General features: G+C 42.5%; 1 protein-coding gene across 1 annotated transcript in view; it reads left to right on the plus strand.

Moving 5' to 3' along the window:
• Positions 1-20,479, plus strand: part of GRIA2 (glutamate ionotropic receptor AMPA type subunit 2) — a 127,984-nt gene that overhangs the window by 100,525 nt on the left and 6,980 nt on the right.

Raw genomic sequence — 20,479 nt, forward strand, 5'->3', positions numbered from 1 at the left:
CCCAACTCAGAAGGCTGGGCATGGAGACCAGAGCAGTGCCATAGGTCAGGCCACTCCTCTGCCTCAGCTTCACAGGTGGCACCATCAACTCTGGCCTGTATGTAGGCTCCAGTGAGTCCAGTCTCGAATGAGCCATTGGCATCAGAAGGCCATCACAACACAAGTGTTATTGCAGTTCATTCCAGAGGCATTCACCGCAGTCAGAGACCTAGTGGCACTCTCGGTTCCGCCGGCGCCAGCAGTACAAGGGTGCAGGTGGGCAGGAGAGAGCACATAGCCCCTAGTTGCCATCCAGTTTCAGGTCCTACAGTACCCTCTAGAGGATACTGCAGGATTCATCTTGAGGTAGGAAATGGTCAGACCATGTTGAAAATGATAGTCTGACTCATTTTGTGTCTGATGATCCTCTCTCATCATAGCAGTACTGTAGCATACTATAGTTAGTAAAAATTAGGCTTTCAGTTATAAGCCCCTGGAGTTTCATCTTACTGATTTCTGGCTCAAATTTGGAATGTAACTTCTTAGTTGGAAGCGTTTTTTTGTTGTGTATCAAAAATAATATAAACTTGTCCAATTGTTTTTCAAGTATAAAAATCCAAATTTATTTTCTAGTGCTTTCTCACCAGAAATCCTGGTCCCAGTGAAGCCAGTGGGACTTCTGTCACTGACTTCAGTGGAACTAGGATTTCACCCACTGTGTTTTGTGAGGTGACTGTCACTTCAAAATAAGAGAAATGGAATTCAGTCTGAGAACCAGATTTGTTAATGCATTTAGGCCCCTAACTTCTATTGAAATTAATGGGAGTTAGGCATTTAAAACCTTTGTGAAATCTGACCCTGAGTCAGAGTGGAGATGTCAGATTTTATCTGTGAACTGAAGGGGGGTGGCTCATAAGTTCCTTGTGTGGACAGCTAAAACTAAGGTGAGCAACCTGTTGGCAGCAAGTGCAATAGATTGGAATCTGCTATCTCCTGTTTTAATCATTTAATTAATTAAAAGAGAACACTTTTTTATTTCACTATGGAGATGAGGATCATGTAATAGACAATAATATTAACTAGAGACATAGGCCATGCAAACTTCCCCATATTTGCCAGTGTACAGCACCTGAATTCTGAGCACCAAACACAATCCTGGACCTCTGTTGTGAAGATGCGATCAGTTATGTGGTGGTTTTATACTACAGAGGCCTTGGATAGGAACACTAAACTTGATTGGACTTGTTATTCAAGGTAGAATTTGAACTTAAATTTCCAAAGTTCAGAGGTCTATTCATGCTTAGCAGTTCCTTAGACCACAAGAAGTCCTCTGCTTCATTACACTATTCCCAAAGTAAGGAAGTATTCAATGTGAGAAAGAGTGACAGAATCTAGTCCTACACAAGAGTATCCCTAAATTGTAGTCAGTTTCTGAAGTGGCCTAAGCACTTGGGTTGTCTTAAGAATGAATTGTTTTGAAGATCTCTTGATATTTGTTTGAATATTAGCTCCTGAATATCATATATTAAAATGAGTACTCATACTAGTTCTCATACATAAAAACTAGTTACTAGTGCTTTATCTTTGAAGTGTGCATGATATCTGGATATAAGGAATGCATAGTGACTGGACTGAGTTTTCAGATTTTTTTTTTTTTATAACAACACTAAGGCAGCAAACAGTGGTGTTTTTATGGAGTTCCCCCTCCCTCACAATCTGGGAAAGTTTAATTTTTGGTTTTGAATTTTAACTAAACCATAAAGTTTTGGTCTCAATCCTTGGGTACAGCAGTGGGTGGAGAGAACAAAGGTAGTTGTATATTACCTTCACATTCCTCTGTTCCTGAGCTCCTCATACAAAGGAGTGCAGTTTAGATTGTAAACAAGTTCATTTTTAGATGAATATGGGGTCAAAAAGGAACTGTTAATGGGGGTAATGATTTGAGATTTTCATCATTTCACCCAATTCTCATTTGGAAATATGTATTAGAATAAAGTTCCAAATTAATTTCAGAGATGTCAATGGGAGTTGTGCACATGGCTCAAGGGCAGCATGTAGCATATAGATTAGTATAATAGGATCAATCTTCGAAATTAGCAATGGTAAAAGACCTATTAGTTCAAATTAGTCTATCCAGTGTGCAAGATTGTATCCTATAATATACTTGCTTGGGTTTTGTCCAACAGAAATGGTAGGACTAAATGATAGAGAAGTTTAAAAAAAAATAAGGGCCTGACGATGTCCAGCTGCTCCACTGAGAGCGCAAATTGGTTGTGGTTGTACAAGGACAGGGTTTTCCCTTGTGCTGTACCTTGGCAGAAGTGAGAGTGCAAGGCTTGCTTTCTCTGTGCTCATCCTAGAGATGAGGCAGAGAGTGGTCTCACTGCTTCCATGCATTGTCCCATGGGATGTGGATATTAGTTGGAAAATAAACAGCACCTACAACAGACTCTTTGAGAGGTCTGTGCACATCCTATCTGACTGACAAAAAACAGACAGGCAGAATGTTTTAGAAAAGTTGGATATCAAGCGAATATCATAACTTGAGGGGTTTGTTTTATTTTGGTTAAATTCTATCAAGTCTTTGAGGGCAATGTTCTGGGTCTTTCGTGTTTGAAAAGAGGTGAAGATCCAGTGCCATGAGCTGTTTGATCTGGTCTGTTGGATGTTGTGTATGAGTGTCCACACAGCCTTTTGTACTGGTTTAAAATAATATCTTTAGTTAAATACAGCAACTTTCTAGTTTAGCCAAGCCAGCAGCCAATTTCTGTAGCAGTATAGACCTTTGAAAAGCAGTATATTCAGCAGCCCTAATACTTCCAGGAATGGTTAGATCAGAAAGCAGACTTGGAGAACCATTGTTCCAAAATTTGTGTCTCAAGCCCTGATTCAGCAAAGCACACAAGCATTGGTACCTATGTATATATTCAGGTGCTTTGCATAATAGTGATAGATTAAAGCACATGCTTTTTCTGACTCAAGGATTATATACATGTGCTAAAAATTGCACTTGCAATTTTTTGTGAGCGTGATTTTGGACCACCAGGTATTTTCATGTCCAAAACTTAGATGTGTGGGTGCAGATTAATTTGCAAATGAAAAACAGAGTTTAAGATGTATAAAGTTAAAGCATGGAGCAGGAAAGTAGGGCTTCGGAGTCAGAAAAGAAGGCAGGGTCTGATGTAGCAGCCAGCAAGGAATTCATCCAGTTGCACAGACAATTTGTTGTGCCTCCTTCTAGCTTAAAAAGTGCAGCCAGCCACTCAGTGGGGCCGGGCACTGCTCCAATCAGGACTCCCATGGTCGATGCCTCTGGTAGGGCTGGGGTTTCATTAGCCACTCAGTCGACCAATTACTAACAGGCTGCTGGATGGCAGTTGGAATGCAAAGGCTGCCTGAAAATCTAGGTTCATGACCTGTGGCTTCTCATAGATAGTCCTACCAGCTGCAGATAGAGGCTGTTACTGAATCCATGAAGGTCACTAGGTGAAGGGGATTCCAACAGTGCTGTCTGCTTCTGCATTAAGACAAGCAGCAGCAGCAGCACAGAATGCAATATATAGACATACCAATGGCAGAAAATCAGGTGTGGGGGAGTACTTTAAAAAAACTGAGACACAGAGAGGGGAAGTGACTGCCCAAGGTGTTCCAGCAGGCTAGTAACACAGCAAAGAATATAACCTGTTCTTCTGAGTCCCAATCCAGTGATATGTCTATCTAGGCAACACTGCCTCTACAGTAAAATATGCCCTTGCCAGAGCAGTGAGTGTACAGGGTCAGCTGGACTACAGACATGTGGAACAATGGTGAAACCATTAGTGTACGCAGGTCAACCTTAGCAGGTCAGCCTGTATGACATGATGTGAATCTGTGGATCTGAGAAACAACACACTGCAAGGAATATGTAGGTGAAACCACAGTTATAATAGAAAAGTGGCAGATAAGCTTTTCTGGGTTTCTCTGGGTTTGTGGCAATGGGCAAAACACAAAGAAAGCAGTGTGTGACAATGGTTTCCCATAAACATACTCATTTGTATGCTAGTTATGAAGTTCATCTACATTAGAATAAGAATGTGGACAGGAGTATGGTTTTGCACTGCATATCATCTCCTCTCTGTCAAGTGGAGAATGCTCTCCGATGTTTCTGGGCATGGTGATGCAGTGAAATTCCACTTTCCATGTGTTGGAGTGACTCCATGAACAGTGTGCAGTCATACAACACGTTTATCTCCAAAGTTCCACCGAAATCTAGAGAGATAGCAGTCTTCATTGTGCCCCACTGAGTATCCAATGTAAGGGTTCTGTGTAACAGCCTGAGGCCCTTCCCTGGCTTCTCCAAGCTGGTCAGTGGATCTGATGTCACATTAGTTAGGAGACATGATGACCTATCTCTGGAGAACAAACTCATGTCTGAGGTCCAGCAATACAAATAAAATCATGATAAACCAGGTCTACCTCAGCACAGCAGCAGAGGCATAAAGAGACATAAAGCATGACTAAGGTTAACATTCACTTTGAACATTCCATGAAGCTTTTGTCATTTTCATGATTTCTACCTGCTCAAACTCTCATTGAAAGCCAATACAAATATATCCAAAGCCAATTCATCACAGATACGTTTGGTAATATTTGCCCACTCTGTTAACCAGGTATGTGCACAACTGAGATGCAAACTAAATTGGTGGGTGTTTTCATTTTCCTTATTTGAGATTGCATTTATTGTAGAGTGCAAAGCAAAAGTTACTTTGAAAATAAAATAAATTGAATACCCACAGCAGTAATAATAATAATTTACAATCCAACATTTACATAAGGTTTTGTTTGAGGTTTTTTTATACCAGCTGCTGTTTCAGTCAGCAATATGGCAAAATGAGGACCAATGTGTGTGTCAGTCCATCACTTCTGGCAGTTGCAATCATTCAAGGGACAGATTATTTCCATGCTGATACCCAGAATGGAATAGCAAACAGAAATGCTGCATAAAAAACTTCCTTAAATTTGTAAGGAAATGCAGCTCAGGGAATGTGTTTGATTATCCACAACAACAAAGTGTTTTGACTCTTCAGGCATTCTCTGTGTTTCATTTAATCCTTTGCACTGTCCTGATCACAATAGGATCTGAACATCTTACAGATCCCAAAATCTGAGAAGATAAAAAATGTTTTCTAAGGGCTGTTGAAATACCAGCGGAGGATATTTTAAATAGGACATGCATTGCCAGGGCTAGGTTGTCTCTTGTCCTAGGTGACCATGCAAGAGAATAAGAGGGCATGAGGCACTCCCTTATTCTCTTGCATGGACAACTTGTACCATGGTTTACAACATGAGAAGTGAAGGATGGCATGGGATGAGGTGGGGACTGGATGGAACCTTATTCTGCATATCTGTGCTGGGATAATGGGTGACATACACTGGGCCAGTTATAGGTCTGGGGCACAGGGGGGAAACTGGGAGACAGATTTGGGAATCTCCAAGGCTGGTTTGGGGCAGCACAACTACATGTGGAGATTGTAGTAGTGCAGTCTAGACTCCAGTGAGTACAGAAGATGTGTTGATGATCAATAATATTTCTATTGTTTATTTTCTGTGGTTTACAGAAAAGTCAAGTGAAATAAGAAAAAATGTCCAACTCACCCTTAGAAGGGAACCATAGATCACCAGATCTTTGAGCTATCCATCCCTTTGCTAGAAAGGGGGTTTCATCACCCAGTTCAAGAAGAGGAACAGCAGTAAAGAATATGTTAGATGAGGAGAGTGCCAGTCTCAGCTGCCTCTTCAAATGTTCTTTTATTTATTTAAGCAGGTTTGGTTTGGTTTTGTTAATGTTTGATGGAGGAAATAAAAAGGTGTTTTAGCTGAAATAAAAAGGAAAGAGGAAAATGTGTAGCAGTGTGATGACTGAGGTGCTTTGGTATTTGTACATTATTAATAGCTAGTAAAGAAAAAAAATGAGTTTTCTTTGGACTGGAGAAATCAACCTGTCCCATTCTGCCATGTGCTTCTTTGTGTTGCAAGATTGCTACAGCTACATAATATGCAGAGAGAGACAATTTATCCCAATGTAGAAGTACACATTTTATATCAGAAATAAATACTTAGTATTGGATTCTGTACTTTTTTCCCTCGAGTAAAGTGTCTTGTCTCTAAAAGTTATCAGTGGCTTCAGATATGGTTTCCCATGTATGATTTTTTTCTGCTTCATGTTATTCAAATACTTTTAGCGCACAGAGTTGTGTGCCCAAAGGTCAAAATGATACAGGTGCACATCCCCAAAATGCTTATTTAATTAATATTTCATAAAGTTTTAGAAAACAAACTTCCAGACATCGTTTTCTACAGTATTCCAGCTGTTATTAAGCACAGTTTGTGTCTGATTCAGGAGGCAAATGTTAGCATAAATTTGTTGTGTGTGACGTTACTGTTATCCTAGCCAAAGTGCATTGTGCTGTGGTTAACATTTAATAATTAACTGTGCTGGATACAGGGAGTGCACAAGAGCAAATACTCTACAATTTATGACAATCACATAACATCATAGTTTGAAGACTTTCACAGGTGAAAATGATCATGCATATCTATTAAAACTGTGTAACAAAGTCTCATTCATAGACATGCAACATGTCTGTAATATACAGGTCCCTGTATCAAGAGAGTTATTTTAATAAAGTTACAGCAGGAATAATTTGGCCTATTTTTATGTTAGCATATCTTGTCCTGTCAACGTTTTTAACAAATAAAAGAAAGCTGATTTTCTTTATGGCAGATCTTTGAAAACAGTGGGTTTGAACTGGAGTATCTGAGTAGAGATAAGCTGTTATGTACCTATGTTGTGCAGGAGGTCAGACTAGATGATCAGAATGATCCCTTCTGGTCTTAAAATCTATTAATATGATCTGGGGGAATTTATATTCTGCTGAAACTGAACAATAGGAGGCTCAGAACTTCAATAAAAGCAAAACTCTCATAGAAATGGACACTGACTAAAACCTTTAACACTGGTTAAAAGGTTTTGAACCTTTAGCATTATCAGCTATGTTTGAATATACCTTCTTGAATGTTCACCACTTTAAGTCAGGTGAAGCATATGGGTGGTACTTCATCAATCCATGTCTTACATATTTCCAATCCTTTGCCCCATTTGTCACTTTTTTCAGCGTATGCTCTTGTAGGGAAAATTCTCAGCAGCTCAAATGGAGTATTAGGATGAGTGTTCTTCCTTCATATTTTTACCCCTCTATCTTGCTAGAGATAGTCACTTTGTAGAATGACAGTAATTCAGGCAGGTGGTAATAGTGAGTAATGCTCAGCCCTGTGCATTATTTGGGGGATTTTATATGTATAAAATCAGGAAATGGCTGAACAGTTCTGGTGACTCTCTTTTTTGATTTGTAGAGGACTCTTTCAGATTTTTATTAAAAGGAAAGCCAGGACAGCATAACCTCAAAATCCACAAAATTCTGCTCTACTTTTCAATGTCTCCTTGGAATATTTAACCTATTTTCAGGAATATCCATTAATTCCAGATACATTGGAGTGAAAAATATAATACAGTGCCTTCTGTTTATAAGAATTACTGATATGAGAATCAACTGCCTATCCTGATCAAAACCTCTGGGACAAAATCATTCCTATACTAACCATGCTCAAGTATTGTGCATGTAAGAATCAAACAATCTGCTTATAAGAATAATTTTGGGGCAAACTGACTACACGTAATATGATAATCAATCAAGTGCAATGTCATGTAATAAGCCAGTAAAGCTGATTTGAATTTGATCACGTAATGTAGCACGTATAAAATATTATCCCTGTGTAGAAAAAACAAATCGTGCCATTTATATACGAGTCAACATGGCAGGAAAAAGAGAGACCCCCTTCTGGAGTCCTATGATAGGCTTCCAAAGACCAGACTAAGGGTATGTCTACACTACAAGAGTAGTTCGATTTAACTTAGGTCGAATTTGTGGATTTGACCTGATGAATTCGAATTTGTGTATCCACACTAAGGACACTAATTCGACTTTGTGAGTCCACACTAACGGGGCAAGCGTCGACATTGCAAGCGGTGCATTCTGGGCAGCTATCCCACAGTTCCCGCAGTCCCCGCTTCCCATTGGAATGCTGGGTAGAGCCCCCAATGCCTTCTGGGGGAAAAATGTGTCGAGGGTGGTTTTGGGTAACTGTCATCATTCAACCGTCACACCCGCCCTCTCTCCTTGAAAGCGCCGGCGGGAATTCTGTTCGCGCACTTTTCTGGTCAGTGACAACGCGGACGCCACAGCACTGCGAGCATGGAGCCCGCTGCGATCATCGCTGCACTTATGGCCGTTGTCAACTCCTCGCACCTTATCGAACACCTCTTCCACAGTCAGCTGCTGAGAAATCGGGCGAGGAGGCTCCAGCAGCGCGGTGAGGACGTGAAGTGTGAGAGTGGCACAGACCTCTCACAAAGCACGGTACGCCGCGCCGTTGAGATTATGGTGGCAATGGGTCACGTTCATGCTATGGGACGGCGATTCTGGGCCTGGGAAACAAGCACGGACTGGTGGGACCGCATAGTGCTGCAGGTCTGGGATGAATCACAGTGGCTGCGAAACTTCAGGATGCGTAAGGGCACTTTCCTTGAACTGTGTGACTTGCTGGCCCATGCCCTGAAGCGCCAGGACACCCGGATGCGAGCAGCCCTGAGCGTGCAGAAGCGAGTGGCCATAGCCCTCTGGAAACTTGCAACGCCAGACAGCTACCGGTCAGTAGCGAACTACTTTGGCGTGGGCAAATCTACCGTGGGGGTTGCTGTGATGCAAGTAGCCCACGCAATCGTTGAGCTACTGCTCTCAAAGGTAGTGACCCTGGGAAAAGTCCAGGTCGTCATAGATGGCTTCGCCATGATGGGATTCCCAAACTGCGGTGGGGCTATAGATGGCACTCACATCCCTATCCTGGGACTGGCCCACCAGTCTAGCCAGTATATTAACCGAAAGGGCTACTTTTCAATGGTGCTGCAAGCACTGGTGGACCATAGGGGACGTTTTACCAACATCTACGTTGGGTGGCCGGGCAAGGTTCATGACGCGCGTGTGTTCAGGAACTCTGGTCTGTTTAGACACCTGCAGGAAGGTAGTTTCTTCCCGGACCACAAAGTAAGTGTTGGGGATGTGGAGATGCCTACAGTGATCCTCGGGGACCCAGCCTACCCGCTAATGCCCTGGCTCATGAAGCCCTATACAGGCGCCCTGGACAGTGACAAGGAGCTCTTCAACTACCGGCTGAGCAAGTGCAGAATGGTGGTGTAGTGTGCTTTCGGACGTCTCAAGGGGAGATGGAGGAGCTTACTCACTCGCTCGGATCTCAGCGAAACCAATATCCCCATTGTTATTGCAGCTTGCTGTGTGCTCCACAATCTCTGTGAGAGCAAGGGGGAGACCTTTATGGCGGGATGGGAGGTTGAGGCAAATCGCATGGCTGCTGATTACGCTCAGCCAGACACCCGTGCGATTAGAAGAGCCCAGCGGGAAGCGCTGTGCATCCGGGAGGCTTTGAAAGCTAGGTTCCTCAGAGAGCAGGGTAACCTATGACTGTCCAGTCTCTTTACAGAGAAGCTGAACCTGCCCCTGTTTCAGTTACTATTCACTTTTTTCACCAGGTTTCCCCCCTTCCAACAGACGTTTAAAAATAAAGTTATTGGAACATTTTTAATTAACAAAGTTTTCTTTACTAACGAATTCTCGTTCAAGGGTTCCAACAGGGATGCAGACTGTGGTGGGTACGGTGTGCAGTGATGTACAGACCGCTTCTACACTCGAGGACTGACAGGCTCCTGCTCCTACAGCGGTCTCTGGGGGGAGGACGGTTACCGGAGGGTGTGCAGGAAGGGGTGGGTTTGCAGGAAGGGGTGAGGGGTGTGTGGGAAGGGTGAGTAGGTGTGGGGGGATGATGGCTTTGGCTGGGGCTCAGGGCATCGGAGAGGTTCATGGCTAGGGTGGAAGGGCATGGTAAGGGCAGCCTGCCTTGCCATTTGTGGATGCCAGGCGCTCGGACCTGGGGCAACATACACCTCCCAGACTGACCTGGGGCAGCAGACACCTCACAGAGTGACCCGGGTGCCTAGTGACTGCACTCTGTGTGTGACCTGCTGTTGATCCTGCCCCCATGTCTGTACCCTGTTAATGGTGGCTGTCCTATGCAATTAACAAACCCCTCCCCCCCCTTCACACAAAGTCTTCTGCAAAGAAACATGACGGAAACAGTAATGAACAGCACACTATTTTTAATACTCAACTACACCGTTGGGGGATGAAACTGGGATTTGGGATCGGGTGAGCCAGGAAGGCAAGCAATTCTCATACTTTAGGGAATGAGAGCTGTTTGGTACATGAGCGCTCTGCTGGGGTGGAGTGACAGTTTTCACGGCCCCTAGCGCCCCTCCTTCTTGTGATTTTGGGTGAGGGGGGGACAGGACTTTGTGGCGGGGGAGGTCGGTTGCAGATACAGTTCAGGGGGGCTCTCTGCTCCTGCCTGCGGTCCTGCAGAACATCCACAAGGCGCCGGAGCGTGTCCGTTTGCTCCCTCATTAGTCCAAGCAGCGTTTGAGTCGCCTGCTGGTCTTCCTGCTGCCACCTGTCCTCCCGTTCGCTGTGTGAGCGCTGCTGCTGAGAGAGGGTCTCCCTCCACTGGCTCTGCTGGGCCGCCTCGGCTCTGGAGCAGGCCATCAGTTCAGCGAACATCTCGTCCCGAGTCTTTTTCTTTCGCCGCCTAATCTGCGCCAGCCTCTGTGAGGGGGATGCCGGGGCAGTTCGGGAAAGAGCCGCAGCTGTGTGATGGGAAAAAGGAAGTGATTTCCTTGCAAAGATACATGTTTGCGAACACTGAACACAGTCTACTCAGTTTCTGTGAACAAGACCATACAGGGCACCTAATCTCATGTGCTCTCAGGACAAGTTCGAATTTTCGGCATTCGCTTTCATTGCCAGGGGTCTTGCACTGGAGATCGGACAAGCGGGGCAGGACAGCAGAATCCGTGTAGCAGCCAGGCCTGGTAAGCCGTAAACTTTAGGCTGCTTAACATTTAATGGATAGCAGTGCCCTCCTGCTGCAGGCAATCTGGAAAGCATAAAGTCTGACCCTGTTCCAGCCCCTCGCGGCTGTCCCCGTGAAAGATCCCTTTATGCTTTTCCTCTGCAGCCTACAACACGTGTTATGCAAAGGAAAAGTCGAGCATTCACAATAGTAACATTAAAGTAATTCCCCTAATTAGATGCAGCAGTCGCCGAGCGAGATCACCCTGAGGCGGGTCTCCAGGAGAAACAGAGAGCGCATGCTGCGTGAATCCCTGCACAGACCAGGGCCCTGTGCTGCCATGCTGGTCGAGGCGATGCTCCCATTATACCTCCTGATGGCCTGGCGCGGAAGAGTGTGCTTCCACGGAGCACCCAACAAGGCACCTCTCCCCAGGAACCTCCTGCGGAGGCTTTTCGAGTACCTCTCAGAGAGCTTCGTTGAACTGTCCCAAGAGGATTTTTGTTCGATCTCTATATGCATTGACCTTCTTTTTATATAGTTTTTATTCCTGTTTTGTTAAGAAATAAATGTTTACATGTTTATAGCACTTACCGACTGATCCTTCCCCTGATTCGGAGTCCGGGTTAACGGCCGGGGAGGGTTGGTAGGGGATCTCTGTGAGGGTGATGAAGAAATCCTGGCTGTCGGGGAAAGCAGTATTGTAACCGCTGTCGCCTGCCTCGTCCTCCACAAACCCTTCCTCATCTTCCCCATCGGCGAACATCGCCGAGAAACTGCCTCTCGACACTATCCCATCCTCAGAGTCCACGGTTACTGGTGGGGCAGTGGTGGCAGACCCACCGAGAATGGCATGCAGTGCCTCGTAGAAGCGGCATGTCTGGGGCTGGGCTCCGGAGCGTCCGTTTGTCGCTTTGATTTTTTGGTAGCCTTGTCTCAGGTCCTTGATTTTCACGCGGCACTGCGTTGCATCCCGGCTGTATCCTCTGAGTGCCATGGCTTTGGAGACCTTCTCGTAGGTCTTTGCATTCCGTTTTTTGGAACGCAGCTCCGAAAGCACAGACTCATCGCCCCACACAGCGATCAGATCCAAGACTTCCCGGTCAGTCCATGCTGGGGCCCTCTTTCTACTCTGAGATTGCATGGACTCCTCTGCTGGAGAGCTCTGCATCGCTGCCAGTGCTGCTGAGCTCGCCACGACGTCCACACAGGAAATGAGATTCAAAATGGCCAGACAGGAAAAGGAATTCAAATTTTCCCGGTGCTTTTCCTGTATGGCTGATCAGAACATTTGAGCTCGGACTGCTGTCCAGAGCGTCAACAGAGTGGTGCAGTGTGGGATAGCTCCCGGAGCTAGTAAGTTCGATTTGCATCCACACCTAGCCTAATTCGACATAGCCATGTCGAATTTAGCGCTACTCCCCTCATCGGGGTGGAGTACCGAATTTGAACTAAAGAGCCCTCTAGGTCGAATTAAATGGCTTCCTGGTGTGGACGGGTGCACGGTTAATTCGAATTAACGCTGCTAAATTCGAATTAAAGTCCTAGTGTGGACCAGGCCTAAGAGATGCAGTTCAGAAATTGAGCATTCCACAAGCTATATTATCTCAGATTCTCAAGGACAGGAGAGCAACACGCAAAACAGAGGAGACAGAAAAAGAATATCATCAGGCAATGCTCCTATGGTTTAGGCAGCACTTATAAAGTGGATCAGAAATGCCCTCCCCACCCAATTGGACTGTTGGTGATGCAGAAAGCAGAAGAACTGATGGCCCTGGGCATTACTGACTTCAAGGCCAGCACTGGCCAGTACCCAAAAGGGGATTGTTTTAAAGAAAATGCATGGAGAAGCAGAAGATGCAGACATTAAGTCACGTGAAGGATGGTTAGAAAATGAGTGGATCGAAATGAGATATAACTTCACTGAAGAAGACATTTGGAATGCAGGTGAAAGTGGAATTTACTTCTGAGCCCTGCCTGATGGCACTAACCTTTAAATCTGACAATAAAAAAAAAGAAGGAAAAAGTCTAAGGAAAGAATTACTGCTCTGTTCATCTGTTCCATGACTGGTAAATAAAAGGATCTTTTCATCATCAGGAAAAGCCAAAACCTATGATGTTATAAAAATGTGAGACATCTTCCCATTTGCTATTCTGTCAGTGCATCTGCCTGGATGATGGGGTATCTATTTGGTGAGTGGCTGAAGTACTGGGATTGAAAGTTGGGCCAGAAAAGGAGCAAGATTTTGCTACTTGTGTACAACTGCACAGCCCATGTGACGAAAGATGTAGCAATGAGGAATATCCTACTTGAATTCCTACCAAAGACCACAACTTCTATCCTTCAGCCATGTGATCAGGGAATTATCAGAACTGCCAAGGCATACTTTCACAAGCAAATAGCTCACACGGTATTTTACCACATTGATGATGAGAACAACAAAGCTACCGATGTGGAAATTGCCAGTAAGATCAGTCTTTTAGATGCCATTCTAATTCTTGCAAATGCCTGGTCTGACTTCAGTGCTTCAACAATCTGAAATTGCTGGGGAAAAAAAGGAGGTCTGGTCACAGCACCTATCGAGAAAGTAATTGTTGTTGAGCCACCAAGAAAACTCAATGCACACAAATTTGAAGAGTGGCTAGACATCTATAACAACCCTTTTGTTATGCAACTTGTCTCTGATGAAGACATTGTAACTGAGATCAGACGCCAATTGGAAGTGAAACCTGAAAATAATGCAGTGGTGGACTCTGATGATGGCGAGGTAATCATCCCATCCTTGATCCAAATGAAGGATGTAATGAAAACTTTGACAAAAGACCTAGTGTACTGGGGCTTCAATAATTTTAACCTCCTACATCACCTGATGCAATGACTGATCCAGGAAACACTGGACAAGTTGGAATCAGTGACTGCGCCACTGCATTGTGCATTCACCATGCCAGACATTCCACTCCCGTGACAGACAATGATACTCCAAAATAAATATTAATGTGAGTCAATACCGTTAGACAGTCATTTTGTTGTTTTACATTTATATTTATGCTATAAAAGTCAGTGTAATGCACTTTCATATGTTATGTTTGTTCCAGTTCATTTGAGAGATTTTTAAAATTTGTATCTTTGGATCTTAACCTAAAGAGGTATATAGTTCTGCTAACTTACACTTTGTTTAAAGTTATAACATGCTGTACAGTATTAATAATTGCCTTGAATAAAAGCACCAGCTAAATGATTGGGTGATAAAAATAATAACAATAGCATGTTGCTCAGTTAGAATGTTGGTATGGTTTTGTTCCATGTTGAATATGTTTAAAGTCTACAGAATTTAGTTATGGTAAATGAGATGTTTCTCGATTGAATTAAAAAAATCGGTTGTTTAAAATGTAAAGGTCAATTTCATCCATTTCTTCTGCTTGTAAGAGTCAACTGCTTATAAGAAATCATCTGAGATGGATAAAAGAAGTGCACTGTACCATATTTGTGTATTCCCTATGTTTGAATCTATATTTATTTTCAATATATAATAATATATTTCCAAACATTTCATCTTGGAAAAATTAAAATAAAAATAGAATAATAACTAGATGGTATTTTTCAAGTTATATCAATATTTGATTGTTCACAAATGAGCAAGATTCATTTATTGTTCTACTTTACCATCTGTAGGTAGCAGTAGAAATTTCTATCCTTTTCGTAACATGGAAGGTCAAAAATATAATTCTACAAACCATATTTCACAGCTGAAGTTCTGCTTCATGTAATATCAGATCACATTTAGCATAGTTTTGATAGACTATGGAGCTATTTCTGTAAATGACATAATAATGACATCATCCCATTTTAAGAACAAAATGAAAAAGTTATCTGATGCCCCACAAGTTGAATAGATAGTTAATTAATTTGATAAAGTGCTGCATAATTGAATTTCTTAATGAATATCTTTGGGAAAGAGCCCTGTTTAATTAAGGCAATATTTTACATGTAAATGGGAGGTGTACTTAGCAAAAAGAATAATTTTGATAGTTATGCTGCCCAGTGAAGACATGATATTCCAAAGGCATTTTTAGCTTCTGGGAGATTTTCAGTTCACAATTTTTTAATACAAGAAGGAAAAATCATATACACGAGAATAAGTGTATATGCTATAGCTTTGTCTATGCTGTAGCAATGGGATTGATCACAACATCAGAAGTATATTTTACAGTTAGATTAAAATATTTCAGATATTCACCAAGATATAATTCTATACTAGAGCAGTGAACTATAGTAACTGGAAATATTCTTGGTGATTTGTTCCAATACAGTTTTATTCTTTGTTGTCTTTTAATGTAGCAGTTCTTCAATGGGTTCATTCTTCAGACCACTTTGTAAGTGAGATCCTTTTATGGTGCTTCTGCCCTCCTCCTCTTCAGTGGCATTAAGGAAACAGTATATACTATTGGATCTGTCCCTAATGGGTGGGTAAATACCTAGCTTGTCCTCTGATCACCCAAAATTCAGATGTATTCCGCTTTCAAAAATGTTTTGGTCCATCTCCACTAAATGCTGTTATGTTCTTCCAAGTAAAGTTTAATTCACTGATTTGCTTCACATATGCATATGAATAAAACCTGTAGTCAGCTACAGCAGCAGTCAAATTTAAATAAGCTTTTCTTCCTTTTTAAAATGTATTTAATATTAGCATGTATATGTGATTTTATACACATAAGTAAGATACATATGTATATATTCCATTTCAAATTACATTAAGAGAAGATTAAGGCTGAATAACCATGCCTGCCAAAGTCAGGAAATGCCAGGGGAAAAGTTACCTTGAATTTGGCCCTATTGTACATATGCATTACTCTATAGCCTTTAATTATATGAGTACATACAATTTTTAAAAACTACATCATATACATTTTCTACAAACCTACGTACACATGTCTAGCATCTTCTGTATACTATTCTGTTTATGCCATACAAACACATATCATGGAAGCCATTTATGTACATTGAGTGGAATCCTGGCCTCATTGACTTCCATTGACTCCAGTGAGGCCAAGATTTCATTCAAGAAGTACAGTGAATGAGGGAATACTCCTGAGGAAGAAATTATATATATATATATATATAATATATATATATATATATATATATATATATATATTATATATATATATATATATATATATATATATAAAATAACATTATGAAAAATGCTCTAAGCTTCTTATCTGGTGGCTCACTACTCTGCTCATTTCAAGCTTATAAACCTTGCAGACCAAGAGACAGCTACCAGGACTTAGATGAGGCTGTCTTTCAGGTCCAGGAAGCCTGCAGAGCTTTTAATCTACATTGCATGGTTTCTTAGTGCTGCAAATGGCAAAAGGGTTGCTGTGTGTGGCAAAAGGGTTGCCAAATTCTGTTAATCTAATACATATAGCTATAACACCTTACACACACACTCACACATACATTATGGTTTCTGGGTGAGCTTCTCCAGTGTATAGTTGCTCATTTCTCTCACAAGCACTCTGAGAGCTGGGAGGTACCTTCCTCAAACTTGACCATCAGAAAGTTGGTTCCTTTTGACTGTTTCTCTGCATCCCCAATTCTCACCAACCTTTCAGCCTCTCCTCTCAATCTGTGATGTTACTCCTCTGATGTTTCCTCACCCTCTTGTCCAATTGTCGTGCTGAGATTTCAGTAAGGTGACAGCAGGAAACAGGGACTTGCAAGACAAGGAGAGGGGTAAAAACAGAAGGTTTGATTGCTGAAACTCTGCTAAAACTTAATTAAGTGCTTCATACAGTACCAGAAAAATCCACTTTAAAAATAAAAAAGAAATAAGCAAGAGATTAGAAGAGGAAAATGAGAGAACTGCAAACTCTGCAAAGAATTCTTGCATATGAGCACAAAAGTTTCTGGATATGCAGTTAGGGGGTGAAAGAGTGCATGGTTTTCAGGATCACAATGGAAAGAGATTGGAGTACCTCAGATCTGGGTAATCAGAAATGTTATTTGTCCCTGCAGGTCTCTCTGGTTCTCTAGAATTTATAATCCCTTTAAACTATATGGATCCAGTGGGTGTCTATGCGCCTGCCGAGTTTATAGGCTGCAATTTTCAAGAGATGCTATGGGATTGGGTGCCTTATTCCCTTTGAATTTATCTACATGGCAAGTTAGTGTACAACAAGGGTGTGATTCTAGAGTGCATCATCTTGCCATGCACTAACTTGCCAGGTGGACACTGGAGTTTGACTTACTGTACTGTAGCAGTGTCCTCACAGTGAGTCACTGTGCTGGAAGCTGTGGACTGTAGTGCCGAACACTAACTCACGATGTAGACTAGCACATAGGCTCCTTTAAAATCCCAACCTAAACTCCCACAATTTCACATGAATCTCCACCAGATACCATGTGGGATTTATACATTCTGCAAGAAGCCCAGAAGACTTTATTAGCTCTGCCAGTCACCTTGAGAAGAAAACTTTGTACAGACCTCAGAGTTCTCACAGGTGTGAGAAAAATGAGTTCCAGAACTTCAGGATTAACCAAAACGGTCCAAGGCAGCAAGTCTGCTAAAAGGCAAATAAATCATTCAAAATTTTAGCTGAAACAATTTTTTGAGATAGAATAGTCCAAAAAAGCTATGAAAGTTTAGCAAAGGTAAAAGCCTCTTCGGCTCAACCACATCAACCTAAATCACTTGATAAAATCTCCAGAAGAACCAGTATGAAGCATACCTTGCAAAAACAAGCCATCTTACTCTCCTACTTTTTGTGTACACCTCCCTTCACGTCCCTTGCCTGATGGCATGTCTTATTGCATTGTGTCAGGTTGAGTATAACGTAAAGTATGATGCGTGCCTTTAGTGGGAGAATACCTGGTAATGTGTACAGGATCCGACCCAATTTGTAAGCTGTTTGAAGTTGGGACCTTGCCTTTATTCTATCAGTAAAATGTTGTATAGTTAAGACGCGACACAATGCTAAATAACACTAATGATGTTTTTGATTATTCTACAGTTCTTTTGTATTGTTCTACATCATGAAGTGCCTTGAATAAGGAACATTTGTTTTAATCCAAATGATTGTATATTTATATATTAGTGCAATAAAAATATCTCATAGCTTCCTTCTTCAAAATGCAGAGTTAGACCTTGTAGGGACTCATCATGTAGGATTTAGGGCCGGATTGTTGGCCTCTGCTTTGTATCGCTCTGATGGCACAAAACAGTCCTAAAGCCTGCTTAATCATCCCTGGAGATTTCCCATTATAAAGGCATTCCAGGGTGGTGCAGAGCCACCATAATGGCTCCTACAGTGCACCCCCACAGTCACTGGCCTAAGGGCCATAGCCAGGAGTATGGCATTCAGTGGGAAATCCCATTCTCCAACAATGCCCTGCTGCCAAAACAACCCTCTGGGAGCCTTTGTCAGCAACAGTAAGTAAAGCAGCCCTAAGACTGCTCTAGTTTATGCCAGGGATAACCTCAGGACTGTGGCATAAAGCTTCCTTTGCATTTCCCCCTTCCCCGACACAAACACACACACCTGAGCTGTGCTTAGAGCATTTGATTTATTGCTCAGAATCTAGGCCTTTCTATACAATCTAGCAAACTCAATTCAAAGTTAAGAACATGTTTAAGTGCTTTGCTGACTTTGGGCCTTAAATTGTAAGCTCTCTAAGGCAGGGACTCATTTACCATAGGTTGAGGCTTCTCGATACTACAGAAATAGAAGTGATAATAAGAGGAAGAAGCACTGGTGCAGGACTGGACCTTTACTAATAGTTGATAGTGAATAGGAACTTTGTGAGTCTGACTGTAAATCCATTTTCACTTCGATACAAAGGGAGAATGAAATCTTGGAAACTATTACAAAATATTATCGATACTTTTTAACTTGTTTGCTTTATTTTTTAATAGCAATCTTTATTTAAAGCAGAAATACAATTCTAAGATCCATAGCAAGGAAAGAACATGGCCGCCTGGGGAGGGCAAGTGGGGCAATTTGCCCCAGGCACCAGGCCCCGCAGGGGCCCCCACGAGAGTTTTTCGGGGCCCCTGGAGTGGGGTACTTCACTCACTCCGGGGCGGAAGCAGTTACCGCCGAAGCGGGACCTGCTGCTGAAGTGCAGCCAGGTCTTCAGCAGTAATTCGGCAGCGGGGGGCCCTCCCGTTCTGGGACCCACTGCCAAAGTGCCCCAAAGACCCGTGGCGGGGACCCCCCACCGCCGAATTACCGCCGAAGACCCGGCTGCACTTCAGCGGCGGGTCCCACTTCGGCGGTAATTCGGCAGTGGGGGCCCTGCCGCGGGTCTTCGGGGCACTTCAGCAGCGGGTCCTGGAGCGGAAGGACCCCCAGCCTCTGAATTATGGCCAAAGCAGGGGCCCCCCACCACTGAAGACCGTAGGCCCCCGGAATCCTCTGGGCGGCCCTGGGAAAGAACTCCTATATGGTTGATATTTATGATATGTATTCATTTGACCTGGTCTCCGCTGTACAAATTATTTGGACAGAAAAGCTGCAAAAATACTTTTGGAGTCTCTGCATCCCCTAATAATCAATTTTTATATCAGCTCAGTTAAAGGAGAGTTACATGCACATAAGGAGTGAACTCCATTGACTGCAGTGGGGCCATGATTTCACCCAAAGTGTTACCAGTGGAGAAGTGGTTATAATGCACTTCATTAAAGTACAGTTTTAGCATATTTGTACTTACAGTAATAATTCATGTCCTTATAGGTAGCTAGGCAATATAAAAGCAAATGCTTTTTGTTTTGATAGCAAATTACAAATCTAGTAATAATGGAGTTACATGCAGCATAATTCTAAATTTGGTGATAGCAGATTGTCTGTTTAATGCAATTCTGTATTTACTTCTGTTTTAAATGTAATGTCCCTGTACTGTTAGACCTCTTTCTGCCATCTTTACCCAGGAAAGAAGCCCCACTGACTACTCACATGAATGAAAGTTGCTGGTTGTGGCCATTAATCAGCCAAGAATAAGACCTGGATTAGCTTTTTGAAGCATGTAGACAATATTTTGAAAACTCTTACAATTTGGGAAAACTGGTTTCATGTTTCACTTTTGTTTTGAAGATTTTTCAATGTCTTGGTGTGGGCCATTTCCTTAAATAAGTGAGACTGAATAAAGTCTAAATATCATCGGAGGAGTAATATATTAAAAAGGAAAAGAAAAGCCCTTCATTGTGCTATTTTTGTTCTGTGCTCAAAAATTTTGGGACTGCCTTGCTCCTTGTGCAATCATTTCCACCCGTGCAAAGTGGGGTGTAAAATGCTACCCAATCCAAATTCTTCACTCCCTTGCACCAGTAGAAGTGATTTATACTCACTTTGTATGTAAATTACTATACAAGGTCAGGAGAATCAGCGCCAGATCATATTTCATTATTACAAGTGCCCTTTGGGATTCATCCATGCTTCCTTTCAAGTTTCTTCCCCTTTGACTGCACCATTCCCAATAACC

Source organism: Mauremys mutica, chromosome 5, assembly GCF_020497125.1.
Source record: "Mauremys mutica isolate MM-2020 ecotype Southern chromosome 5, ASM2049712v1, whole genome shotgun sequence".
NCBI lineage: Eukaryota > Metazoa > Chordata > Testudines > Geoemydidae > Mauremys > Mauremys mutica.